The sequence below is a fragment of the Erinaceus europaeus genome, chromosome 13 (genome assembly GCF_950295315.1).
Source record: "Erinaceus europaeus chromosome 13, mEriEur2.1, whole genome shotgun sequence".
NCBI lineage: Eukaryota > Metazoa > Chordata > Mammalia > Eulipotyphla > Erinaceidae > Erinaceus > Erinaceus europaeus.
Genome location: NC_080174.1, coordinates 14,279,566 through 14,306,895, shown reverse-complemented (window position 1 = coordinate 14,306,895; position 27,330 = coordinate 14,279,566). Strand labels below are relative to the sequence as shown.

At 41.9% G+C, this 27,330-nt stretch overlaps 1 long non-coding RNA gene across 1 annotated transcript; it reads right to left on the bottom strand.

The window, feature by feature from the left end:
• Window positions 1-1,044: 1,044 nt before the first annotated feature.
• On the bottom strand, window positions 1,045-26,528 carry LOC132542482 (uncharacterized). Its single transcript, XR_009553490.1, has 4 exons — window positions 26,290-26,528; window positions 24,710-24,824; window positions 24,387-24,398; window positions 1,045-1,288 (listed from the first exon to the last, which is right to left on the bottom strand). It is a non-coding gene; the product is annotated as an uncharacterized LOC132542482 (long non-coding RNA).
• Between the last annotated feature and the right edge of the window lie 802 nt (window positions 26,529-27,330).

Below are 27,330 nucleotides of genomic sequence, written 5' to 3'. Positions count from 1 at the left end.
GGTTGGCATCATGGTAGCATCTGGAACCTGGTGGCTGAAAAAAGAGTTAACATATAAAGCCAAACAAACTGTTGACTAATCATGAACCTAAAGACTGGAATAGTTCAGATGAAGAGTAGGGGAATCTCTGTTTTGTAGATAGTTAGTAGGCCTATTTTAGTTATATTCCAAAGGGCCCATGACTATATTAGTTTTTTTCTTTTGTTGTTGTTGTTGTTTCTGAGCCTGACATCTGATATGCAGGTGGATCCAAGTTATTGTCTGGGGAGATGATGTCATGGCTGGAAAAGGGACAAGAATGCTGGATCAGGGAAGAGAGTAGCTCCCAAATATGGGAAAGATGTGTAAGTATTGGTGACTGTAAACCCCACTGATTTGATATGATCTCTTAAGCCCATATTCAGCTTAAGAGCCTATGTGACCTCTGCATCCCTGTAGATCTGAGCTCACATCCTGTGGTCATGAGTAGGGACGTTCCAAGCTGACCCAATTTCAAGACCCATCTTCCTCAGGTGGAACACAGAGTATGTTGTCCAGCCTTCCTTCAGAGAATGGAACTTTCTCTGCCACTGTTGATCCAAGTTGAGGGCAAGGTCCTATGGGGACCCACCAAGGGGTCTTTTGTGTTGTTCCTGATAGAGATGACTGGTAATAATGGAGAGAGGGATCTATTTGAGGTCTAGGCCCATCATGTCTGTTTGGGGATCTCAGGACTCCCCAACTTGGGCCCCAGCTGATAGGGTGACCTGATAGTGATTAAAGAGTCATCATTAAAGTATGCCAGTCTCTTGCTCTTATTCAGCTTTTGTAGTCCTTACTTTGATAAGGTTAGCTTTGGAGTGACTGAGGGAAGTATACTAGGAAGTAGGTGAGGAGAGTATCTAAGTCTAAGTAGATATTATTTCATTGGGAACTTTATGGTGTCTTTTTAGGTCTTTTTACTTGCTTGCTGCATATATTGACTCACTGCAGACTATTGTGTACTTTTGCTTTCAGGTATATATTTTGCCCTAATTTATGGATACATGTGAACACATGCTCTATCTCATGGGGCCTGGTCTATCTCTAGGTTTTGGGACTTAGTTAGGAAGTGAACCACCTGGAATGGAATTAGAGAATCCTATGAAAGGAAAGGCCTCACCTGAGTAATGAGGCTGAAGGGTTGATTTCCATACCTGACATCTCTGGACACAGTCTGAAGTGAAGCATGCTGAGGTGGTACTCGTTGCGTTGATTAGGTTGGAATCAGCAGATGCAATATCATTTGGTATGAATTGAGGGAAGCATGCTGAAAAGTGAGTGGGAGATATAGGCTCTATAGAGGAAGCAGGAGGTTGCTGCTGTCTTAGGGTTTAAGAAGGCAATAGATAGTTATTGCTATAATCAAATTATTTGGCAATTGGGTTAACTTTGAAAACCCCTTTGTTAGGATTTGCTGTATCATACACAATATCACCATAATTTATGTCCTTTGACATTATTTGTATATAGCTGTGTCTTATAGAGTAATGCTGCCGGTTGCTTCTGTTCTCCCTGGTCTAAGCTTTTAAGAGTCAGCATTTCAAAGACTCAGCCTATGGTCTGTGCATTAAAAAATTTGAGACATTCAACCAATTTTTCCCCTCTCACATTAATTAAGTAGTAATTTATATGACTACAAGTTAATAGGAGTGTACATAAACACCATTCTCACCGCCAAAAGACTATGTCCCATCCCATCCCCAACCCCAGTGAAGCCGAACATCTACCTCATCCTCAACCCAACAAGATTTTTACTTTGTTGCCCTACTCCAAATTCAGTCAAATCCTGCTTTAAGTTTCTCTTTCTGTTCTTCTTTCTCAACTTCTGTTTATGAGTGGGATCATCCCATACTTTTGTCTTTCTGACTTAGCTCACTTAACATAATTCCTTCTAGCTCCATCCCAAGATGGGTCAGAGGTGGGTTTCTTGTTCTTAATAGCTGCATAGTATTTCATTGTGCATATATGCCACAGTTTTCTCAGCCATTCATCTGCTGTTGGGCACCTGGGTTGCTTCCAGGTTTTAGCTATTACAAATTGTGCTGCTATGAACATAAGTGTACACATGTCTTTTTGGTTGGGTATTATGGAGTCCTTAATTATCTAATTACTTAATTAATTAATAAAGTAAGACAATTAGTTAAGTACTAATTTATTAATTGTCTTAATTAATTACTTAGTTACTTAATTGACTTAATTACAAATTGTCTTAATTCCATAGTTGTCAAACTCTTTTGTATATTTTCTTTGATTTTTCCCCTTTTTTCAAAGCTTGCTATATGACAAACTCTTCTCCCTGCTCTTCTCACCCTCTGTGCCCTCTCTCTCTCTCTCTCTCCCTTTTTCACACACACACACACACACACAATGACCCAATCAAAAGCAATTCTAGGTTGTACCTCCCCTGGATTCAGCACAATTCATTGGAGCACAACATCAAAGCAAGCTCCATGGCTGGTGAAGTAACGCTATGGTACCTCTCCCTCAACCTCTACCTCACACTCTTTGTCTCTGATTTATTTATTTATTTATTTATTTATTTATTTATTTATTTATTTCCAGGGGGTATCACTCCAGGGGCCTGATGCCAGCTCTAGGAATCCACTGCTCCTGGTGGCCATTTTTTCCTTTTATTGGATAGGACAGAGAGAAATTGAGAGGGAAGGAAGAGAGAGGAGAGAAAGACATCTGCAGACCTGCTTCACCATTTGTGAAGCATAACCCCTGTGGGTGGGGAGCGGTGGCCCAAATCCTTGCAAGGGCCCTTGCACTTAGTACTATGTGTGCTTAACCAGGTGCACCACCACAAGGCCCCGTGATATTTTTTTTTCAAGAACTAGAGCTTTATGCACGTTATTTCACCATTCCCAGACCACATTTTCATACTATGTGCACTTAACCAAATGTGCCACCACCTGGTCCCCAAAGACCATGTTTTCAATCAAATAGAGGGAGACAAAGAGACACCACAAGACCAGAGATCCCCCAGTGCTACCGCACTTCCTTGATGTGCCAGGACTCAGACCCAGGTTGTATGCCTGGCACCAGTTTGGTGCCTTACCCAGTGGATTATTTCTCTGGTCCTATCCACCAAAATATTTTAAGGAATATGTACATCAGCCCAGGAATGATGGGATATTACATATGCAAGGACCTGGCACTAAAAATAAACATAATTACAAATCCTACGATCAAAACAAACTGTGAACTCTCTGAAAACAAAATAATTCTTTCTGTTTGGACAAGGAGGTCAGGCTGCAGAGATGAACTGGATGTGACTTAGGTCTTGAAGGAAGTAGAAGAGCTGTTGAGCAGGGCTCAGAATGGAAGCTACCAGAGAATTCCATGGGAGAGGAGCCAGGTGGTGGCACACCTGGTTGAGCACACATGTTACAATGCACAAGGACCTGGGTTCAAGTTCCCCGTCCCCACCTGTGAGGAGAAGCTTCACATGTGGTGAAGCAGTGCTCCAGGTATCTCTCTGTCTCTCTCCTTCTCTATTTCCCCTATTCCTCTCAATTTCCGGCTGTCTCTATCAAATGAATAAATATGATTTTAAAAATTAAAAATTGAGAAACAGGGAGAAATACCACATCACCAGAGCTTCCCCCATAGCATACCAAGCCCATGTAGAGTTGAGGCTTGAATCTGGGCCATGTGAGTGACAAGGCATCTGATTTACTAAGTGGGGGATAGGAGTAGAATTTGTTCACCAGTATATAGCAACCCTGAAAGAGTATACAACCTCTGTAAATACTTACTTTTAGGGATTGGAAGAATGCATAGTGGTTATGTAAAAAGACTTTCATGCCTGAGTCACCAGAGGTCCCAGGTTCAATCCACTATAAGCCAGAGCTGAGCAATGCCTTGGTAAAAACAAATTTAAAAAATTAAAACACAAAGTATTCATGTAGAAGGGGTGGATGGTGGCACCCTTGGTTCAGCACACCCATTAGCATGTTCAAGGACCTGAGTTCAAGCCCCCAGTCCCCAAAGGCAGATGTGAACTTTTCATGAGCGGTGAAGCAGGGCTGCAGGTATCTCTCATTTTCTCTCCCTCTCTATCTCTCTTCCTCTTTATTTCTTCAGTCTTGTCAAATAAATAACCAAATAAATACTAATTTTGGATTTGGAATGAAGTAGGATAAAGCCTGATGTTTCAAAACATGCTGTGTCATGATGGGAAGTCCAGTTCTCAGTTTGTAAACATGGAGAATTCATCTAGCACTTTAAAAGTCAAATTGTATTGATTTACCAGGGACTTATACTACTGTAAAATGCCAGGAATACAGCCTCACATTTCTGTATGTGTAAAAGACTCACCACACCCACCACCAGAAGTCTAGTGCCAACACACTGTCAAACCAAGCTTTTTAAAAAATCAAGGAATTGGCATTATTCCATCTGGGTCTTCTGAATGGGATCACTCTTAAGACTATGCATAAAAGTATTTCAAAGGATCAAACTGAGAGGCAGGAATATAGCGCCAGACAAGCTGACGGGTTTTTTTAACAAGTATTTGCCTTCAGTTCAGTTTATCCCTTCCTTTGCTGCATTCACTCCAAATCTTATTATTCTTGGGAAATCATAATTCCCACCCTGTATTATGAATTCACTTCTGAGCAGTGTTCTGTCACCACAAAGGCCCCCAAACTATGGACTTTCTGACTTTTCTAGCAGCTTTGTCTAAGAATCTCACTCATTCTACACTCGCTGTTTTCCACTGTACTGTGACACAGTAAATAAAGTACTGGACTCTCAGGTATGAGGTCCCAAGTTCAATTCCCAGCATTGCATGTACCAGAGTGATGTTCTGGCTCTTCCTTTCCCACCTTCACTCTTTCCAATAAATAATTCTTTTTAAAAAGTAATTATCTGTGGCCGGGTTATGGCACAGCTGATAAGAGTGCACATGTTACAATGCACAAAGACCCTGGTTGAAGTCCCCAACTTGCACTGCAAAGTTTCAGGAGTGGTGAAGCAGACCTATAGGTATCTCTATTGCCCTCTCCTCTCTGTCTCCCTCTTCCTTCTCAATTTGTCTCTCTCTCCGCATTCAAAATAAATTAAATGATACTATCAATTATCTGAGTCAACTCTCTTAATAAGTGGGCTCTTTGATGCAGTTTGGGGAATGTCTTACTTAACACTGAAAATAGCAATAAGAATAAATATTCCAGGCTCCACATCAAGCCATCTGCAGAAATAATCTAAGGACAAAATGTTAGCATCAGCCAGTTTTCAATACATAACAGGATTCTTAATTTCTCCCCTTGTTTACTTCCAGGTCCCATGCTCCCTCTCCTTTCCAAAAATCTCTGGGTGCAGTTGTTATATGATTTTTTTTTTTAAAAAAAGGGTTATTGTTGCCCCAGCAGGCCCAAGACATTCCCAATGGGACAAATTGAGAAAGAAATAGGATGCAACAATAAATAAGTAAATAAGCAGCTCTAATATTCCAACTTCAACAAGAGATTTTCTTTCTTATATAAAACAGTGATAACATGGAGAATTCAATATTTCTTTCCTTCTGTTTTCTTTGTGAAAATATTTCTTGCATAGTTACAAGGCCACATGGTTATTCTAGGCAGTCTACACACAGTGAGTTCTGTGAAGCTGAGAAGTCTTTTCCCCCACTCCCAATAACTCCCCCAAGAGCTTGAATCAGCACATCACTCAACAAACAAGACAGAGACAGGTCTCCCTGCACTAATGTGTGCTCTCGAGCTCCTAAGCCAGCTTGTTTATAAAATGCTAAGCATCCATGGCATAAGTTGTGATTGATCCAAAAAGGCTTTCACCGAACATTGTCAAGACATGTAGAGAAACTAAAGTCTAAAAATGTTACAAAGCTCTGTCTCTGGAGTATGAAAGTATGAACCTACTATTTTTTTTATTTTTGTATTACTTGTTATTAACATTATATTACAAGATAGTAAGATCATAGTGTATCATTTACATTATACCTACCACCAGAGTTCTTTTATTCCCAACCTCCCATCTCCCAAAGATAATCACCATAGTTCTCACAAAGTCTTGGAAACAGTTTGTTTGCTTCTTTCTGTTTGTTTGGTTGGTTGGTTGTTGTTGTTGTTTGCAAGTTCATGTGTATCACATCTCTAGATTCCACATATGAGTGAAACCATTTGGTAGTTTTCTTTTATCTCTTTAATTATTTTGCTAAGCATAATCACCTCCAGTTCCATCCATTTTGTCCCATAGAACACTATGTCATCTTTTTTTATTACAGAATAGTATTCCGTAGAGTAAATATCCCATAACTTCATTAGGGGGAATATGGTGGGCACGTCTATTGATGGGCATTTAGGCTGCTTCCATTCTTTGGCTATTATGAATAATGCGGCTATGAACATGGGGGTGCATATGTCCCTTCTTATTAGTGTTTGCAAGTCCTTTGGATAACTATATAAGAGTGGTATTGCTGGATCATAAATTAATGTCATTTCTGTGGTTAAGGACTTTCATACAATCTTCCAAAGGAGCCTGTTAGATGTTGGCAAAGTTGTAGAGAAAAAAGGATTTTGCTACCCTGCTAATTTTAGTTCTTATATAAATTACACTGCTAAATTCACAACCAAGCCATTGATTGATGTGTAAGAACCCAGGATTAGATCTTATTATTTTTATTAGTGACCTATAAAATTATAAGATAATAGCAATAGAATTCCACACCATTCCCACCACCAAATTTCTGTGACCTCAAACTCCTCTTAACAGTATCGCCATAGTTCTCCCAAGATCATAGACATGGGTGTTATTCCCTTCTATGGCCTTGCCTTATTTTCTTTCCCAGCCACATCTATACCTCTTACAGCTTCCAGGTGACTTTCTTTTATCTTCTTCCCTCTCATGGAAGACAAACAGTCAGAAACACCTGACTTCCACAGGGGTTCACTAGCTTCTCTTCCTTCTCCATGATGGTATAAAAACAAATGTTCCTGGGGGCCGCTGGAGACGCACTCAGTTAAGCGCACATATCACCATGTGCAAGGATCCAGGTTTGAGGCCCTACTCCCCACCTGCAGGGAGAACTCTTCACAAGCAGTGAAGCAGGTCTGCAGGTATCTCTCTTTCTCTCTTCCTATCTTGCCCTCCTCTTTCAGTTTCTCTCATTATAAAGTGAGCCAATGTCTTGCCCTTTTCTAGTTTTTATAGTTCCTTCTTTGTCTGACAAGCTTAGACTTTTTCCCAGTTGTTAAACCTTGAATGTTATTATATATATCCAACCCAATATTAGGTTCACAGAGTCTGGCATTGAGTTATATAATAAGTAGACCTAAGTTTTTAGTGAGGTCTAAGTTAATCTCAAGGGTTTTTCTTGTTGTTTTTTTCACTTACTTGTTTGATAATTATAATGAATTTGTCAAAGGGACAACAATAATTGTTCTTTACTTGATATTTTTTGCCAGAATATTTCTTAGCCAATTGTACACAGTGTTTCTTCTGAAGATTGGCAAATGGTGACAATAATGTTGATTCCTTATGAGAAGAGATTAAAAGATGTAATAATAAATCTTACTATTTCTTATAGTTAGTTGAATGGTGAGAGTGAATGAGGGAAGTGATGCAGGGTTAAGAAAGGAAGACCTCTAGGCCTAAGTAATAAATTCTTGACTAAAGAATTTATGGTGCCTTTTTTATCTTGTTCTGTTTTTTTCTAACTACATCATACAGTTTTCGGTTAGCAAGTCCTTCAATTCCATTGCTTGATGTCGGGAAATTGTAAGGATGTGGTTGAGCTTGGCAGGGCTTGACTTGAGGGGACATCCATCTTGTCAGTCTCTCTCTCTCTACTGAGAGGTAGAGCAAGGAGGGACAAAATCTCCCAAAGTTTGCCTTGTCTTATCAGACTCCCTGCCTCACAAAGCACCCTGCATTCATGATACTATCGTCTGCTCCCTTATTATCTACATAATCATTGTTTTGCCTGAAAGATCCCCCATCCATTCCATTCCTTTGATCTATGTTCTTTCTACCCTCAAGACCCTCCCTGCCTGCAGGGTATTATTTATCCTACCAGTTAAAACCCTCGAACAGTTGCTAAGGAAGTTCCTACCTTTCCCAGCCCTTTTGCCTTTCTCCACCCCTTTCCTAGCCATTTCTGTTTCTGACTTGCCACTTCCGGGTCCGACTATTAAAAGCCTTGGCTCTCTGATCAATAAAGAATTGAATCGCCTCGCCACCACCAGCTCTATTCCTGAGTCATCTCTCTCACATCGCTGAGTGAGTAGCAGCCCAGGCTGGCTCTGGTCGCAATCTCTCCAACCCAGAGAGTACACGCCCGAGAAGAGGCACTCCCACACTAGCCTGGCAGCTTATTCCAGGTATTTTATATTTTTGTATGATTAAAAATAAGACTGTTTTACTAGTATCCTTTTCTTGGAACTCTGTTTGGATGGAGAAACAACAGATTTTTTTCTATACTGATTATATTATTGTCACTTTTTTGTTATTCATCTATTATCTCTAATAGAATTTTGTTGTTTCACAGAATCAGAGCCTACCATATGCACAATTTCATCGTTTTTTTTCACTGAGATAGAGAGACAGGGAGAGGAGCTAGATGGTGGCACACTTGGTTGAGCACACATGTTACAATGCACAAGGACCTGGGTTCAAGCTCCCAGTCCCCTCTCAGTCTCTCTCCTTCTCTATTTCCCCTATTCCTCTTGATTTCTGGCTGTCTCTATCAAATGAATAAATATGATTTTAAAAATTAAAAATTAGGAAACAGGGAGAAATACGACATCACCAGAGCTTCCGCCATAGCATAGCATGCCCATGTGGAGTTGAGGCTTGAATCTGGGCCACGTGAGTGACAAGGCATCTGACTTACTAAGTGGCCTATCTCTCCAATGCTCTAGTAGTTTTTATGGTAGGGTCTTTGGAAGCCTCTATTTATATTACCCATCATTTCCAGATAATGTTGGTCTTACTTATTTCCTAACGTGAATTCATCTTTTCTCTTTTTTTTTTTTTCAAGAAATATTTTAGCCTCCAGGATATCTTCCTGAAGCTTTTAAATTTTAAAGACTTCCAAGTCAACCAGATAACCTGAGCTGAAGACTGAGAAGGAAACAAGCAGCAAATCTCAAAAGGGTAGAAGGGATTTTGGGTTTTTTTTAAGCCTCTTAAAAGCTAAGGCCTAAGCATCCTATAAAGACAGCATTGTGGGGGCCAGGTGGTAGCACACCTGGTTGAGCGCACATGTTGCAGTGCTCAAGGATCCAGGTTTGAGCCCCTGGCTCCCACCTGCGGGGGGAAAGCTTTACAAGTGTTAAAGCAGGGCTGCAGCAGGTCTCTTTCCCTTTCAATATCCCCCTTCCTCTCAACTTCTGGTGGCTGTCTCAATCCAATAAATAAAGACAATAAAAAATTTTTAAAAAAAAGAGAGAGCATTGTGTTTGGAGGTCTATAGTAGGTTAAGTTATTCCCAAGGCTTTACCCTTTACCCTGTAACAACACTGTCTTTATTGAAATTTTCAATATTTTGCTCATGGTAGATTATTTTGTGTTAATTTTGTGTTAATTTCATTAAAATACTGTATATCTTGATTCAGTATCTTGGTGCTTTCTTCAACTTGTCACCAAAGCCAAGTAAGTGTTCCCTCCCCCTCATCCTGCTCTTAGCACTGCCCACAACCTCTGCCAGAGAATGTTGAAGTTCTCACCCACTCAGCAAACTGAGTAGATTTCTTCTCCAAAGTAAGGTTAACCAGTGATTTGCCTTAGCCAATAAAGTGAAACAGAAGTGATTGCAGGTAACTTCCCAACCTAAACTTTAAGAGTCTCTCATCACTTCCACCTGATCTCTTTCACTTCCACCAGCACCAGGAGAGGAACTCCCTGTAGTCCCACGTGGAGGAGAAAAAGAGAGCACAAGCAAGCCAGCCAGTCAGAATCCACTGGGTAGAGTAAAGTGAGAAACTCCCAGTCAGCACACAGACAGACACATACATGCCTACAGATGAGTCAATGACTGTCTGTTGCAATGACTTTGCGGTTGCCACACAGAACTGTGTTAAGCACATTGGGTGTTATTTCCTCCTAGAAATTTAGACTGAGTTTATCATGAATTAATCTCATTCCAATTTCTCCTGTCAGTACCATAAATGACTTCAAAATGGAGATGTCCTCACTCTTTGTGCTCAACAAAAGACAAGAGAGATTTGTTGGCGTCTTCAGGGAAAAATCAATCCTTTATTTTATGAACTGTGCTAAGTCCCCTTTTTTGTCTGCTTCCATACTCTTTTGTGAACACTAAAGCATGTAGCTCCGACGGCCAAAAGCAGTTATTCAAAGATCTCCAGAGGAATCATGTGAAAACAAAGCCCATCAACAGAGGTGCACAGAACTATGTCAATTGTAGGAAAATAAAGCAAAAAAAAGAGGCTAGTCTTGCCTGACGTCTAAGCGCCATCCAGATTTTCACTCATGTGAGTTGACTTCTGTTTCTTTCTTTTCTTTCTTTCTTTTTTTTTTTTTTGCTTCCAGGGTTATTGCTGGGGTTGTGCCTGCACTACAAATCTACTGCTCCTGTGGCCTTTTTTTTTTTTTTCTTTTAAATAGGACAAAGAGAAATTGAGAGAGAAGGGAATGATAGAAAGAGAGGGAGAAAGACACCTTCAGACCTGCTTCACCGCTTACAGAGCGACCCCTCCCCCCCTGCAGGTGGGGAGCAAGGGGCTCGAACCAGGGTCCTTGGACAGGTCCATATATTTTGTACTATGTGCGCTAAACCCGGTGCACCCCTGCCTGGCCTCGGTCCGGTCATGCTGACTTCTGTTTCTTGCAGCTAATGAGTTCTTAAAGTGAGTTCAAAAACGGTCATCTGATCGGAATCACCTAGTAGAAATATGCTCTGAGATCTGAGAAGTCTCTGAATACGCTGAAATAAAGTTTCCAAAGTCCAAAGGGATTATTGAAAGTTCCACACTCCTTCCCTCAGACCTCCTTTCATAAAGAGCTTCACGTGGCTCAGTTGCCTTCACTGCTGATGGTTTCACTTCCGCTCTCAATGTAGCTTTCATTACACAAGTTCTCACCTCCCTTGGTACTGATTGCTACTTTCAAGTGGGTACAAAAGGCAACGATGAAATCAATCATGCTATTAACATGTGAGATAGTATTGCGCATGCGTTAGAAATAATTTATTCGGGATGGGAGATGGCTGACCTGGTAGAGCACGCGTGTCACCATATGCCGGGACCCAGGGTCGAGCTACAAGCCACCAAGTGGGAGCATCTGCACGTGGGGAGCTGTACGGCTATGTCTATTATTCTATCTCTCTCTACTTCTCTTTTCCTCTCTGACTTTCAACCTCATGAATAAAATAATCCAACAAAAATAATGGAATAATACAAGCATAGAGCCCCAGCAATAACCCTGGAGCCAAGTTATTAATTAATTACATTTAAAATAAAGTATTTTATTGATTCAGCAAATACTTCCTCAGTACCTACTCTGTTCCAGGGACAGTACTTTAGAATATTTGAGAATCTGGTGAAATGTTAAATACAGACCATAAAAGAATCTAGGTATAGACACAATTATAGTATGGTGTTAGTGTGTGAAAAAGATAATGTTTAAATATTTACTAATATATGTCTGTATGTATGTAACTAGTACATGCTAATCTTTACTCATACTAGTGAGAAAAATAAGGTAAGTCCAGTAATGTTAGTAAGTGGAATAATAGACAATTTGTTTCTCCTTTTGACTTTTCCATACTTATCACATTTTCTATGACTAACACCTAGTCCTTCTGTAAGCAGGAAAAATAGCCAAGGAAGGAAATTAGGCAAGTGTCCTTGATAAAATTAATCTTGAAGTATTATTTTCTAAATTTATTAGGACGTGTTTTTTTCTTTCCGTGAGTTTGACATGTACACAAGATTACTATGTATATCAACTCAAGGCAGAGTGAACAAAGGAAGGGAATACTTTCCAGTCATTGAAACAGGCATGCTGATATTTAGAATCACCGCTCTTTCTGTGACACATCTGAAATCTGGAAAGGGGAAGAAAAACCAGACAGACACAGCAGGCCACATTTCTTGCTCTGGTCGCCTCAAAAGTCTGAGTTCTCTCCCAAGAGAGGTCAAAGGAGAGAGAGAGAGAGAGAAACAGGATCATTGTCCCACCTCTTTGGGGGCTCAACAGTGAGTACAACTAACTCCTTCCATCCCAAGCAGCAGGGAGCAGCTGGTCTACCTTTAACTGTCTGACCACCTGACTAAACCCACTCTGCACTGAGCCACTTCCCATGGGCCAGCTGGTGATAGAAGGGAAGGAGGGAGAAAAGAAGAGAAGGAAGAAGGGAGGGAGAAAGGAAGGAAGAATAGGTAAGATGGAGGGAGACAGGGAGGGAAGAAGAGAGAAAAATCTAAAAGAAAGTCTAGTGGAAAAGATGAAAATTTTTAGTTTTCATCTCAAAATAAAAAGTCTATAAATCATATACTAACATAATAGAATAAGTACCTCAAAATAAATGGACATGAAGAAAAACCAATTGAAATGATTGTGACTGGAACACTCTTAATATCAACAGTGTTCAAAAGCTGCATGGTTGTTACAAACTACATGAATGTTATTTTTTTTTGCTTACTCTTACATAAAACTTTCACACAGACGTTATTGCACTGGGTTCTCGTAACCTGCCTGTGTGGTTCTTGTGACATTCCCATTCTTTATGGGAGGAAAATGAGTACCAAAGAGAAAAAATGGTGAGAATTCAAACCCAAATGGTACAAGATCAGAAGCCTTTTCTACTAAATAGCGGATAAATATGTTCTGCTGATGAGACGTGGAAATATCTCACTTGCCTCCCTTTTTATGTGTCCATTGAACTAGAAAAAGTGATTACACTGGTTAAAATTTGCTACTTATGGAAGCACCCAGGACAAGCCCAGCACTCAGTGGATGTTCCAAAAATACAAGATGACTGGCATGCACTTGATCTTAATAGGGAACAGACTTCTTTAGAAAATTATAACCTTTATATTAAATGTTTCATTACTCTTTCCTTTGCTTGAAACTTGCCTCCATGCTACCGAAAGATTGCATCCTGGGAAGAAAAAAAAAATGTCTCAAATATCAAAGGACATGAAGCCAAAATCTCTTAAGGTAGTAATTTCTCTCTCTTTCTCTCTCTCTCTTTTTTAATCAACTCAGTGGAAATTAATTTGGACCACATTTTTACAGAAAACCAATTCTGATCCAAACAGTTTGCATGTAAAATGAAAAAGGGTAGAGTCTAAAACCACACAGCCATCCACAATTTTCCCTGCTAGGAAAATTGCCACTGTCAGAATGGCTTGCTGCTCAAAAACAAGTTGAGTCGGGCTGGGTTAAGACTGGATCCTGCTTTCAATAGACTTTGTCTGGGGCTGAGAGCCTCATGTCTCTACAACAGACAGGAAACACATCTATGCAAAGCCAGAAGTTCAATCAGCATTCAGGTGCTTTAAAAGACTCAGGGCAAATGGGTTCAAGCAATCACTACAGCCTATCATTGTTGAGCTAGTTCTTCGAGGACTCCAAGCTAGAAGTATGGGAATGAGACTTCCATCAGTTGATTCCACACTTCCTGACGTGAGATACTTGTATTCAGCTGCCTCCTGTACTGAGTGCCTTCCTCTGCAGCTTCCAGAGGCATGACATGAATATATGAACATGCCTAGGTAGAAGAGGCCTCCGCTCCCTGACATCTTCATATGCTCGTTTTGATTGTGAAAGGGTGCCTACAAAGTGCATAAGGCAAGCTCAGTGGACCTGCATAAAACGAGTACTTCTGGCTGGGCTGTGGCACACCTGTTAGAGTGGATGTGTTACAGTGCTCAAGGATGCAGGTTCAAGGCCCCAATCCCCACCTGCAGAGGGAAAATTCATGAGAGGCAAAGAAGTGTTGCAGGTGTATCTACATCAATCTGCTTATCTATATATCTTCCTCCCTCTCAAGTTCTCTGTCTTTAGCCAATTGATCAGTTATTCTTTTAACAATGAACACTTTTGTTTAAATAAATCAGTAAAAAAAAAATGAACAACAACAAAAATACTTTGAACATTTAGGCCCAGGAAGATCAATATCAGCAGTTGTATCAACCAGAAAGGGTTCTCCAAAAAATGTGTTCCCCTCTCTGGCAAGCTGGGCATATGGTATTCTACATGAAGCTGCGGACATAATAACCACAGACTTCCAGATGTTGGGACGGGGGACTTCTGTGTGACTAAGATCTGTGTTTCTTCCTTTTTTAAATATTCCTTTTTGTTTTCTCCCCTCCCTCGCAGCGTTATCACTGTGGCTCTGTGCTGGCACTATAAGTCCATCACCCTAGGCGGCCATTTTTTTCCTTTTTTTTTTCCTATTTAATTCAGTATGACAGAGAGAAATTGAGAGGGGAGGAAGACAGAGAGGGAGAGAGAAAGACAGACACCTGCAGACCTGCTTCACTGCTAGAGAAGTATCCCTGCTGTAGGTGGAGAAGGGGTCTCCAATCCGGATCCTTGCACAGATCCCTGCACAGGGTACTGTGTGCACTTAACTGGGTACACCAGGCTTGATTGATTGATTGATTGATTGGCTACAGACATAGAAATCGAGAGGAAAGGAGAGATAGAGAGACACCGAAAGCACTGTTTCACCATTTCTGAAGTTTCCACCTGCAGGTGCAAGCCAGGGACTTGAACCCTGGTCCTTGCACATTGTAACGTGAACTCAACTAAGTGCACCACGACCCAGCCCAAATCTGTGTTTCTCTAAAAACCATTCTAAAGGCAACAAGTGAGCTGTCTCACTGGGTAGAACTCAGGTCTTGCATGCCTGAGCCCCCAGGAGTACTGTCAATGCTAGAGCACTGAGTAACACCCTCCATATTCTCCCTCTCCCTCTCCCTCTCCCCCTCTCCCTCTCCCTCTCCCTCTTCCTCTCTCCCTCTCCCTCTCTCCCTCTCCCTCTCTCCCTCTTCCTCTCTCCCTCTCCCTCTCTCCCTCTCCCTCTCCCCCTCTCCCTCTCCCTCTCCCTCTCCCTCTCCCCCTCTCCCTCTCCCTCTCCCTCTCCCTTTCCCCCTCTCCCTCTCCCTCTCCCTCTCCCTCTCTCTCTCCCTCTCCCTCCCCTCTCCCTCTCCCTCTCCCCCTCTCCCTCTCCCTCTCCCTCTTCCTCTCTCCCTCTCCCTCTCTCCCTCCCCCTCTCCCCCTCTCCCTCTCCCTCTTCCTCTCCCTCTCCCCCTCTCCCTCTCCCTCTCCCTCTCCCCCTCCCCCTCTCCCTCTCCTCTCCCTCTCCCCCTCTCCCTCTCCCTCTCCCTCTCCCTTCCCCTCTCCCCCTCTCCCTCTCCCTTTCCCTCTCCCTCTCCCTCTCCTTCTCCCTCTCCCTCTCTCTTTTTCTCTCCTTTTCTCTTTGTGTCTGAAAAGGTGGTGAAGGCCCCAGTGATGACCCAAGAAAGTGCTCATTTTAAGCAAAAAAAAAAAAGACTTTCTTTTTTAAAATCTCTGTTGCAGAAATGTCCTTTCGCAAGTCTTTGGTTATGCCAAGGGCATAAGTTCACATCTTCCTAAAATATGTGCCACCATGCTTCACCCACCACCACAGTGTCAAAAAGATGATTTTCCCCTAAAAGTTTGATTCCAGAAAATACCAAATAAAGTTAACCTTTTGAATCAAGTAAAGAAACTACCAAGTGCCTGGTTGAGAGGCAGGATGCTAGCCCCTTCCTCAGTGATGTCTTTGTCCCAGTCCTGAGAACTTCGTTGAGGCTAAGGTGGAACATGGAAGGATCTTCTCTAGTTCTCTGGTGTTAAGATAAGTCACCCTGTATCCTCTAAACCAGCCCAGTGCTTTTCACAAAAGCCTTTAAATGTGGAAGGAGAGTTAATGGCAGAGTGATGTGGTATCAGAGAACTTCAGTAAGTTGTTGCTGGTTCTGAAAATGGAGAGAGGGGCCTTGAGCCAAGGGGTGTGGGTTCCTCTTGCGCTGGAAAAAGCAAAGACATGAGTTTTCCCCCTGGAGCCTCTAGAAAGGAATGCAACGCTGCCAACACCTTGATTTTAGGTCACTGAGGTCCATTTTGCACATTCGACATTTAAGATTTATTATGAACATAAATCTGTATTGGTTTAAGTCTCTAAGACTATAATCATGTGTGACAGTGGCAAGCAGCAACTAATACACCCTGTTTTTTCAGGAAAGAAGCAAAAACAAAGCAAGAAAAATGTGTAGCTACAACCCCCTAACTGACCTACAAATGCACAGTGCAGAGAGGGCCTGTCCATAGTGGTATTCTAAACACACACACACACACACACACACACACACACACACACACCATGAAGGTTCTGATAAGCCCTGGGAAGCGTATCTATTCTCTGAGAACTGAGAACTACATAAAATGCTGGGTAGCTGAAGCCTAGCACTGTCCTTCAGAGTCAGCTTGTCGTCTCAGTATTGGATCATCTGAACACCTTAAAGTGCACCTTCTCCTGAAGCTGACACTTGCACTGATGGTCAGAACTGAACTACTGCTCTCCTTGGCCAAAGGCAGATGTTTCTTCATAGAAGACGGGGGAAGCCAATAGCACGAAACATGTTCTCTCTTGAAGTTTCCAGTGTGCTGCCTTTAAGACTTTACAATACTTAATCTGAAAGGACATATATACCCTTATGTTCACTAATGCACTATTCACAATAGCCAAAATATGAAAACAGCTTAAACACACAACTACAGAGGACTGAAAAAATAAGGTATGGGGTCTGGAAGCTAGGCAGTGGGGCACTTGGTTAAGAGCACACACATCACAGAGCACAAGGACTCCGGTTTAAGCCCCTGGTCTCCACCTGCAGGGGGAAAGCTTCACAAATGGTGAAGAAGGGCTGGAGGTATCTCTCTTGTCTCTTTCCTTCTCGATCTTCCTCTCCCCTCTTAACTTCTTTCTGTCTCTATCCAATAATAAATACAGAGAAATATTTCGTAAAAAGAAGTTATGGTATCTGTATTCAGTGGAATACTATTCTACAATAAAAAAATGAGATTATATACTTTGGAACAAAGTGGATGGAACTGGAGGTGATTATTCTAAGTTAAATAAGAGGTGAAGGACATTTACTGGATAGTTTTCCTCACGTGTGGAACACAGACTATTAAAACAAACTTGCAAAAAAAAGATAAAGGCAACTAAAATGTCTCTCTAAATGGCTATGTGAGAACTATAATGTTTATAGGTGGGGAAAGAATTTCCATGGAGGATGTGGTGACTTCACAATGGTCATGTATGGTTGTGAGGTATAGTTGTGAAAATACTATGAGATGCTAAAAGAAACATACTTTGAAAAAATAAGTAATGTCTTTGTGGTGTGAGGCAGCCCTGCCTATTGTGCAGTGGCACAGTACAGGGATTGCATATCTCTCTCTCTCCCTCCCCCCACTCATTAATGAATGAATGATTTTTTTTTTTTTTTTTTGCCACCAGGGTTATCACTGGGTCTCGGTGCCTGCATTATGAATCCACTGCTCCTGGCGGCCATTTTTTCCATTTTTGTTGTTATTGTTATTGTTATTGGATAGGACAGAGATAAATTGAGAGAGGAAGAGAAGCTAGACAAGGGGGAGAGAAAGATAGACACCTGTAGACCTACTTCACTGCTTGTGAAGCAACCTCCCCCTGCAGGTGGGGAACCAGGGGCTCAAACCAGGATCCTTGGGCCAGTCCTTGCACTTCACACTATGTGCACTTAACCCAGTGTGCCACCACCCAGCCTCCAATCAGCAAAATTTTGAAATAAAACTTTCTAATGCTAAGAAGTCCATTGTCTGTGTTTGTCTGTTTTAATTGGGAGGTTAATGTTTGACATTAGTACAGTTGTTGGCACATGGATACAATATCTCATCTCAACAAGATAGATGTCTGTAAAACACTCTCACTCCCAAATTAGGTCCATCGTCCTGTACCAGGACCCGGAAGCCCTCCTTTCTCCCCCCCCCCACTTCCTGTCCTCCTTCCCTAGAGTCCTCTTCTTGGACGCCAGTCCAAGGTTTACTTAGTGTTTCCCTTTTCTACACTTGTTTCTTAAGTTCTGCCCATGAGTGAGATCATCCCTTAGGTGTCCTTCTCTTTCTGGTTTATTTCACTACACATGATTCCTACCAGCCCCATCCATTGTCAGACTTCCACATTTTATTGATGAGAAGTAAGAGACAAAGCAGTGTTTCAGAGTCTCAGTCTGAGCCTCAACCCTTGGCTTCTCCACTACAATCCAACACTTGGATTCATTGTGAAGGTGGGGAAGGTAAAACTCACCTTAGACTTGAGTTCAAGAGTAACATATTGACTATTTTGAAAAATGAGTGTAAAGTGTATAGGGGCTGAAGAAATAGATCAATGTGTAGAGTGGCTACCTTGCCAGGCACAAGCAGTCTGTGTTGGAGTCCTGAATCCAGCAGGAGAGTGCCATAGTATCAGGGAAGCTTCCTGATGCTGTGGTACCTCTCCCTCTTTTTGTCTCTATCAATCTATGTCCTACCTAAATGGGGGTGTCAACCCCAAAATGGTGAAACTATGTATTACAGGTGGCCAGGCAGTGGTGTTCCCAGTTAAGGACCCAGGTTTCAACCCCTGCTCCCCAGGTGCAAGGGGTTTCACAAGCAGGTCTGCAGGTGTCTCTCTTTTTCTACTTCTTTCTATCTCCCCATCCTCTCTCAATTTCTCTCTGTAGAATAAAAATTTTAAAAGAGGAAAAAAGGAGGGGGGGGATGGCTGCCGGGAGCAGTGGATTCATTGTGCCAGCACCAAGTCCCAGTAATAACCCTAGTGGCAATAAAATAAAATAAATAAAATTTGTGCATACACAGGGCCCCATCACACACACACAACTTGTATCAGCTAGGAAGGGATCCCCAGACCTTGGACCCTGACTTTGCCCTCCTCATTCATCCTCTTGTTCAGTCTTTGCACAAGTATCAAAAAATGCAGGACTTCCAGAGGCAGGGCTAGGAAGAGACTTCCAGAGGTGGGGCTACTTAGCAGCAGCAGCTGTGTTTCTCTCCTCTGCTCTCCTGGGTCAACTAGGAATACCAAAGGAGAAGATCAACTGGGACCTCAACAAGACAGGACTAGAATGATTTCAGGAACCCACCAAATCACCAGTGAGTGCAAACCCGTGTGGCTCCTGGACAGAGAGGAGCTTAAGGAGAGATTAAGTGGCTGGTAACAGTCCGACAGTTTACCAGTTGAAACACCACCTCCAGTCTGTTTCACCAACAAGGGGATGGCTGAAGGGAGGACAGGACTCCCCTAAGACTCACCAAATGCAACTGTGAGTCTCCATTGCTACTGCCCTCAGAATCTGGAGCACAGGGGTCGGGGGGGGGAGGCCCTGTGCTGACAACAGGACAGAGAACTAACCAGGAAGCTCAGGAGAAGATATATACCTCAGTGGCCTAGCAGTGGGGCTATGAGAGTCTCTTTGCATAGCCACTGGATTACCTCTGCCCCACCCTGCTTTATCTCTTGGCCTGGAGTCACTAATTAAGCTAAGTAGCCTATTTATAGTTTAAAATCCCTCAGATTGCCATAGCCTACAGGCAAGAAAAAGAACAAAAGAGGATTTTAAGCCATTGAGCTCCAACTCAGGGATTAAAATACTATTGAAACAACTGTCAATTTCCACAACTGTGAACCCCTTAATTACCTTATCTAGACACAAGTCAATCCAGGCAAGAGTGATCAGTAATTTGAAAAGTACTGAGAGAGGTACCACATAACATACTATATACAATGGTTAAATAAGAAGAAGAAATATTGGAGAAATGAACCAGGACAAGAGTCCAGATAAAAGCCCCCCAAAGGTTGAATCACAAAATTGTGAGCTCAACATCCAAATGCTTGTTAATGAAATAGTCACAGTGGTGAGTAAAGAGTTTGAAAGAATTGTCATCAGAAATGCAGAAACAACCAATGAGACTCTGAAAAAAAAAAAACATTAGTTATCTCAAGGTTATTAGAGAGCTGAAAGCTAAAATAGCTGAGCTAAGAACACAACTAGCTGAACAAGCTAAGACAGTATCAGAACAGGGTAACAAAGTAGATGAACTCCTGAAAACAGTACAAGGGAGAGAGAATAAAATAAATGAGGCTGAAGTCAGAATTAGCAAGATCAAGGACAAATTAGAGACAACTAAAAAGGAAGGAAAAGATCTCAAAAAGATTAAGAGATACTGAAAACAACAACAGAGACCTATAGGATGATTTCAAAAGAAATAATATATGTATTATTGGCTTACCAGAGGAAGAGAGACAGGGAGGAGAAGAAAGCATTCTTCAGGCCATAATAGCTGAGAACTTCTCTAGTCTAGACAACATAAAAGATATAAAAGTTCAAGAAGCCCAGAGGGTCCCAAACAGAATTAACCCAGACTTAAAGACACCAAGACATATCATCTTTAGAATGGAAAGGAATAAGGATAAAGAAAGGATCCTGAAGGCTGCAAGAGAACAACAAAGAGTCACCTACAGAGGAAAATCCATAAGATTAGCAGCAGACTTCTCCACACAAACATTACAGGCCAGAAGAGAATGGCAAAATATTGAGTGCTCAGTGAAAAAGGTTTTCAACCAAGACTACTATATCCTGCCTGCTAGACTGTCATTCAGACTACATGGAGGTATAATAACCTTCTCAGACAAGCAACAGTTGAAGGAATAAACTATCACCAAGCCTACCCTGAAAGAAGTTCTGAAAGGTCTCCTATAAACAGTCAGACCACCATAAACAGGCCATACATAAGAACACTCTAAAACTCTACAAGAATGGCGTTAAAATATTTTCAGTCTTTGATACCAATAAATGTCAATGGCCTGAATTCACCTATTAAAAGGCACAGAGTAGGAAGATGGATCAGAAAACACAACCCAACAATATGCTGTCTACAGGAAACCAACCTAACTCAACAAGACAAACACAGACTCAAAGTGAAAGACTGGAAAAATATCATACAAGGCAATGGCCTACAAAAAAGGGCAGGAACAGCCATTCTCATATCTGACGTGATAGACTTTAAAATAAATAAAATTTTAAAAGATAGGGATGAACACTACTTAATGATCAGTGGACCAGTCAATCAAGAGGTCTTAACAATTATTAACATCTATGCACCAATGAGAATCCATCTAAATATATCAAATATTTACTAAAAGAGCTACAGCAATCTATTAACAGCAACACAGTCATAGTAGGGGGCTTCAACACCCCACTCTCTCAACTTGATGGATCATTCAGGCAGAAAAATCAATAAAGACATGAGGGAGCTAAAAGAGGAGATAGATAAAATAAAACTATTGAACATTTTCAGAGTCATTCATCCCAAGAAACTGGAATACACATTTTACTCAAGTCCACATGGGTCATTCTCAAGGATAGACCATATGCTAGGCCACAAAGACAGCATCAGCAAATTCAAGAGCCCTGAAATTGTCCCAAGCATCTTCTCAGACCACAGTGGAATTAAACTAACACTTAACAATCAATAGGAGATTAGTAATAGTCCCAAAATGTGGAAGTTCAACAGTACACTCCTTAACAACTACTGGGTCAAAGAGGAGATAAAGGAAGAAATCCAAATGTTTCTAGAGTTCAATGAAAATGAAGACACAAGCTATCAAAACATTTGAGACACCGCTAAGGCAGTACTTAGAGGGAAATTCATAGCCATACAAGCACACATTAGGAAAAAAGAAAAAGCACAAATAAATAGCCTGATTGCACATCTTAAAGACCTAGAAGAAGAAGAACCAAGGAACCCTAAAGCAATGAGAAGGTCAGAAATAACTAAAGTTAGGGCTGAAATAAATAACATTGAAAATAAGAAAACCATACAAAAGATCAATGAAAGTAAATGTTGGTTCTTTGAAAGAGTAAACAAAATCAACAAACCTTTAGCCAGACTCACATAACAAAAAAGGGAGAAGACCCAAATAAATCAGATCATAAATGAAAGAGGAGATATCACAATAGACACCACAGAAACTCACCATATCATGTGATACTTCTATGAACAACTATATGCCACCAAGGTAGAGAACCTCAATTTAAAAATTTCAGGCTTGGGGGTGGGGTGGCAGGTGGTGGCACACTTGGTTGAGCACACATTATAATGCGCTAGGACCCAGGTTCAAGGCCCTGGCCCCCACCTACAGGGGGAAAGCTTTGCTACAAGTGTCTCTCTGTCTCTCTCCCTTTCAATCACCCCCTTCCCTCTGTATTTTTGGCTGTCTCTGTCTAATAAATAAAGGTAATTTTTTTAAAATTCCAGGGATGGTCTCCTATTATATTTTCATTCCCACATGGAAGGAGAAATAACTAACCCAGGTTCTCCCTCTTCAAGGCAAACCCCAACATCACTCTCCTTCTGTACCTGAGCATTTGGTCATGGGCCACAGAACTGGCCAGGTAATGGGAAATCCAAGACATGGGTTTAGAGATTTGGTGCAGATAGAGGCTTGAACCACTTGAGCACCAGCTCAGAGCTCTGTGGGAAAGTGAGGGAAGAGGTCTTGCTGGAAACCTGCCTGGCTAATAATGCAGAAAAGCTGGTTTTTGTTGGCTGTAGCACCTTGAATTGCTCCCTCCACCTCTCTAAAGGAGAGGCATTGCAAAGATCCATTTTTAGGAAAGCTAGAGGGGAAAGCCATATAAACTATTATTACTACACAGAGAGAGAGAGACAAAGTCATCTTAAGGATGTCAGGCTGGTAGAGAGAAACCAGACACAGAAGACATGCGGTCAGTCTTCATGGAGATGAAGATCAAGAATAGGTCAGAAGAACCCAGGCGGTAAACATCAGAACAGTGGTTATGGGGAAGGGTTGAAGGAGTAGACTGGTATTGAGTAAGAAGATCCAGAGAGATCTTCTAGGGTGCTCTGTCTTTTCAGTGCTCTAATCTTGATCAAAGTGGTAGCTACACAGTCGATAACTATTAAAAACATTTATTATCCCAGGGTTAAGAGTTGTGAACTTGGGGGCCGGGCAGTGGCACATCTGGCTTCTTCTTCTAGCGTTTGCCCTTCTTCCGTAGCCAGTTAACAGTGTCAGGTTGAGCCTGATGTAAAGTTTCGAGACCTCCTTTGAATCTGGAGAGGTGGCAGTCGTTGACTATGTGGCTGAGCACACACATTACCATGCAAAAAGATCTAGGTTCAAGCCCCCACTCCCCACCTGCAGGGAGGATGCTTCAAAAGTGGTGAAGCAGTGCTGCAGGTGGCTCTTTTTCTATCTTCCTCTCCCCTCTCAATTTCTCTCTGTCCTATCAATTAAAATACTAAGAAAGAAAAAGGAACTGTGGCTGCCAGGAACGGTGGATTCCTAGTGCCTAACTGAGCCCCAGTGATAACCTTCGTGGCAAATGAGTAAGTGAACTTGATTTTACCTGTATACATTCTTCCTCATTTAAAGCAAAGTGGTGGCAGGGTGGGTGGAGAAATTTTGAGGTAGTGCACTGAGCAGGATGTGCATCTTGCCATGAACATGACCCAGGTTTGAGTCCCAGCACTGTACTGGAGGGGCTCGGGCACCAGAGATAGATCTCTAGATCTATCTATTTGCCTCTCAATCTCTATCTCTATCTTTATTCAATGGAAAAATGACTCAGAGAGATGAAATCATCCATATGTGAGGCCTTAGCTCCACACACACACAAAAAATTCTTATTTCCCACATGAAATGCATAACTTTCAAATGAAGATCAGTGTCTATTTTTAAAATCTTTGAGATCCTTAAAATTAGAAATGTAGAAACTCTGTTTACTCTTGAATTGGTTGGAAAACATTTCATTAAAGTCAAGTTTAATTTCACTCAGTTCTCAACTCAAATTGTCTTTCTAGTTAGAAAGACCAATGAAGTGGTCCCATATACCACCCACTTGCTCCAAAAGGGAGCTTTTCAGTTTGAAGAAAAGTCAAAATTAGAAATAGTGTGTGTGTGTGTGTGTGTGTGTGTGTGTGTGTGTATTTTTTCACCAGAGCTCTACTCAGTTCTGGTTTATAGCTAACTGTTCTAGCAATTGAATCCCAGATGATGAAGCCTCAGACATGACCACTTTTGTATGACCACTGAGCTATCTTTCCCTAGCTATCCTACGTTGTTTTTTTTTTTTTAATTGGGAGGTTAATGGTTTACACTACAGTTGTTGGCACATAGATACAATTTCTCATCTCACCATGACAGATGTCTGCAGAATACTCTCATCCCCATCATTATGCACCAGGATCTCAAAGCCCCTCCCCACAACCCTCTCCCTGTCCTCCTTCCCCAGAACCCTTTGCTTTAGTGCAATATACCAAGCCAGTTCAAGTCTTACTTTGTGTTTCCTCTTTCTATTCTTGCTTCTTTTTTTTTAAATTTTTTTTAATATTTATTTTATTTATTTATTCCCTTTTGTTGCCCTTTCTGTTTTATTGTTGTAGTTATTATTGTTGTTGTCGTTGTTGGATAGGACAGAGAGAAATGGAGAGAGGAGGGGAAGACAGAGAGGAGGAGAGAAAGATAGACACCTGCAGACCTGCTTCACCACCTGTGAAGCGACTCCCCTGCAGGTGGGGAGCCAGGGTTCGAACCGGGATCCTTATGCCGGTCCTTGTGTTTTGAGCCACCTGCGCTTAACCTGCTGCGCTACACCCCGACTCCCCTATTCTTGCTTCTTAAGTTCTGCTCATGAGTGAGATCATTCAATGTGGTCCGGGAGGTGGCGCAGTGGTAAAGCTTGGGACTCTCAAGCATGAGGTCCTGAGTTCGATCCCTGGCAGCACATATGCCAGAGTGATGAGTAAGATCATTCCATGTTCATCTCTGTCTTTCTGGTTAAGTGAGATAAACTATCTTAAGATTTTTAGTTACCACCTTTTGCTTCTTCCCTGCTTTTACCTAAACAAAGTGAGAGTTTGCTGTTTTCTTGGTGGTATCAGTTTCACATCCTACTTCTTTTTATGGAAAGGGAAATAAGTAGGTAAATAAAAGTAGTTTTAGAAAGGTGATTGGGGCATACAATAATTATTTATCTTGTTGAAGAGGTTCTATAAAAAAACAAAAAATTATATATGGGATGGCGCAGTGGTTTAAGTGACAAGGACCAGAGCAAGGATCCTGGTTTGAGCCCCCCAGCTCCCCACCTGCAGGGGGGGATCACTTCACAAGTGGTGAAGCAAGTCTGCAGGTATCTATCTTTTTCTCCCCCTCTTCGTCTCCTCTCCTCTCTCAATTTCTCTCTGTTCTATCCAATAACACCAATGGCAACCATAACAATAATGAAAACAGCAAGGGCAACAAAATGGGGGGTGGGGATGGCCTCCAGGGACAGTGGATTCCCAGTGTAGGCACCGAGCCCCAGCAATAACCCTGGAGGAAAAAAAAAATGTATATATATATATATATATATATATATATATATATATATATTCACTGTAAACAAACTTAGACATGGGGCCAGGTGGTGGCACACCTGGTTGAGCACACATGTTACAATGTGCAAGGACACAGGATCAGGCCCTGGGTCCCCACCTGAAGGAGGAAAGCTTTGCAAGTGGTGAAGCAGTGCTGCAGGTATTTCTGTCTCCCTCTCTCTATCTCCCCCTTCCCTCTCAATTTCTGACTATCTCTCTATCCAATATATAAATAAATATTTTAATAAATTAGAAGCTATCTCTTAGATTTTGTGAGAACTAAGGTAGTAATGGGGGCAGGAAGCAGAAGACTTTGGTGCTGGGTGTGGTGACTCACACACACACATACACACACACACACACACACACACACACGTGTGAAACTAGACCCAAGAAATCTTGTAACTTTTGGCTATAATAGTATAATAGTATAATAGTATCAGTAATAGAACTATTGTTCTATTACTGATACTAAGAAAGAAAAACAAGAAAAACATTTGTTGTAAGGATCCCGGTTCGAGCCCCCGGCTCCCCACCTGCAGGGGAGTCGCTTCACGGGCAGTGAAGCAGGTCTGCAGGTGTCTATCTTTCTCTCCCCTCTCTCTCTGTCTTCCCCTCCTCTCTCCATTTCTCTCTGTCCTATCCAACAACAAAGCAACGTCAACAATGGCAATAATAACCGCAATGAGGCTGCAACAACTAGGGCAACAAAAAGGGGGGAAAATGGCCTCCAGGAGCGGTGGATTCATGGTGCAGGCACCGAGCCCAGCAATAACCCTGGAGGAAAAAAAAAAACAAAAACATTTGTTTTAAACATGTACTCACCGAGATTGCTGGAGATGAAAACACGATCTTTTCATGTCTATAGGACGAAAAGAGCTATTTTTAAAAGCATGTGTTTTCCATAGCATACTTTATCCCAATGATTCTAAGGTTTCTATTAAACAGAAAAACAAATTACAAGTCTGGCAACCACAAAGATGAAAGGGGGAGAGGTCTCCATCAGTGAAGGGGCTGTGACCAATGGCAAAGTGATGACAGAATGCCACAGCACACCGACTGCATTGTTCAAGCTCCAAATTCATTTAATGGTAGCTAACAGAGGGGGGTTGGGAAATGCAGCGGGGGACCAAGGGACAGGGCCCATGGATGTCTGAGTGTTGACAAAAAGAAAAAGAGAAATGAAAGATCATGCTTCCTCCAGAGACCAGCTAAGATAAACAGATCCAGTTGAGATGCAGGAACTTCCAGTGTCAAGGAACATCAACTTCTAATTCTCCTCCTCCTTGTCCTCCTTTTCCTCCTCTTCCTCCTCCTCCTTCCCCTTTCTCTTTCCCCTTCCTCTTCTAATTCTCCCCTCCCTCCCTCCTCCTCTGCTTTCTTCTTCTTCCCCTTCTTCTTCCATTTCCTCTTCCTCTCCTCATCCTTCTCCTCCTCCTTCTCCTCCTGCCCCTCCTCCTCTCTTTCTTCTTCTCTAAAAATAATTCATTTATTTTCATTAGGTAAAGAGACCAGAGCAACTGAACCTGGCTGGGATCACTGGGGTCTCAGGTAGGCAAGTCCTGTTGCTACAGCTGTGTTCTTACCCAGCCCAAGGAAGTTCTCTTTTTTCATAATTATTTTTCTATTTTATTTCATTTTGAGGTAGAGATAGAGAAAAATTGAGAGGGAAGGCAGAGAGAAAGAGACTTGCTGTACTTGTGAGGCTCCTCTTGTGAAGCTTCATCTCTGCAGGTATGGACCAGAGGCTTGACCACTGGCCCTTGGACATTGCAGCTGCTGCATTCTACAGCGCTCGCCACTGCTGGGCCCCAAAGAACTCTTTTAATCAACAACGTGGATCAAGCCCAGGCCTCCAGTGCCTGC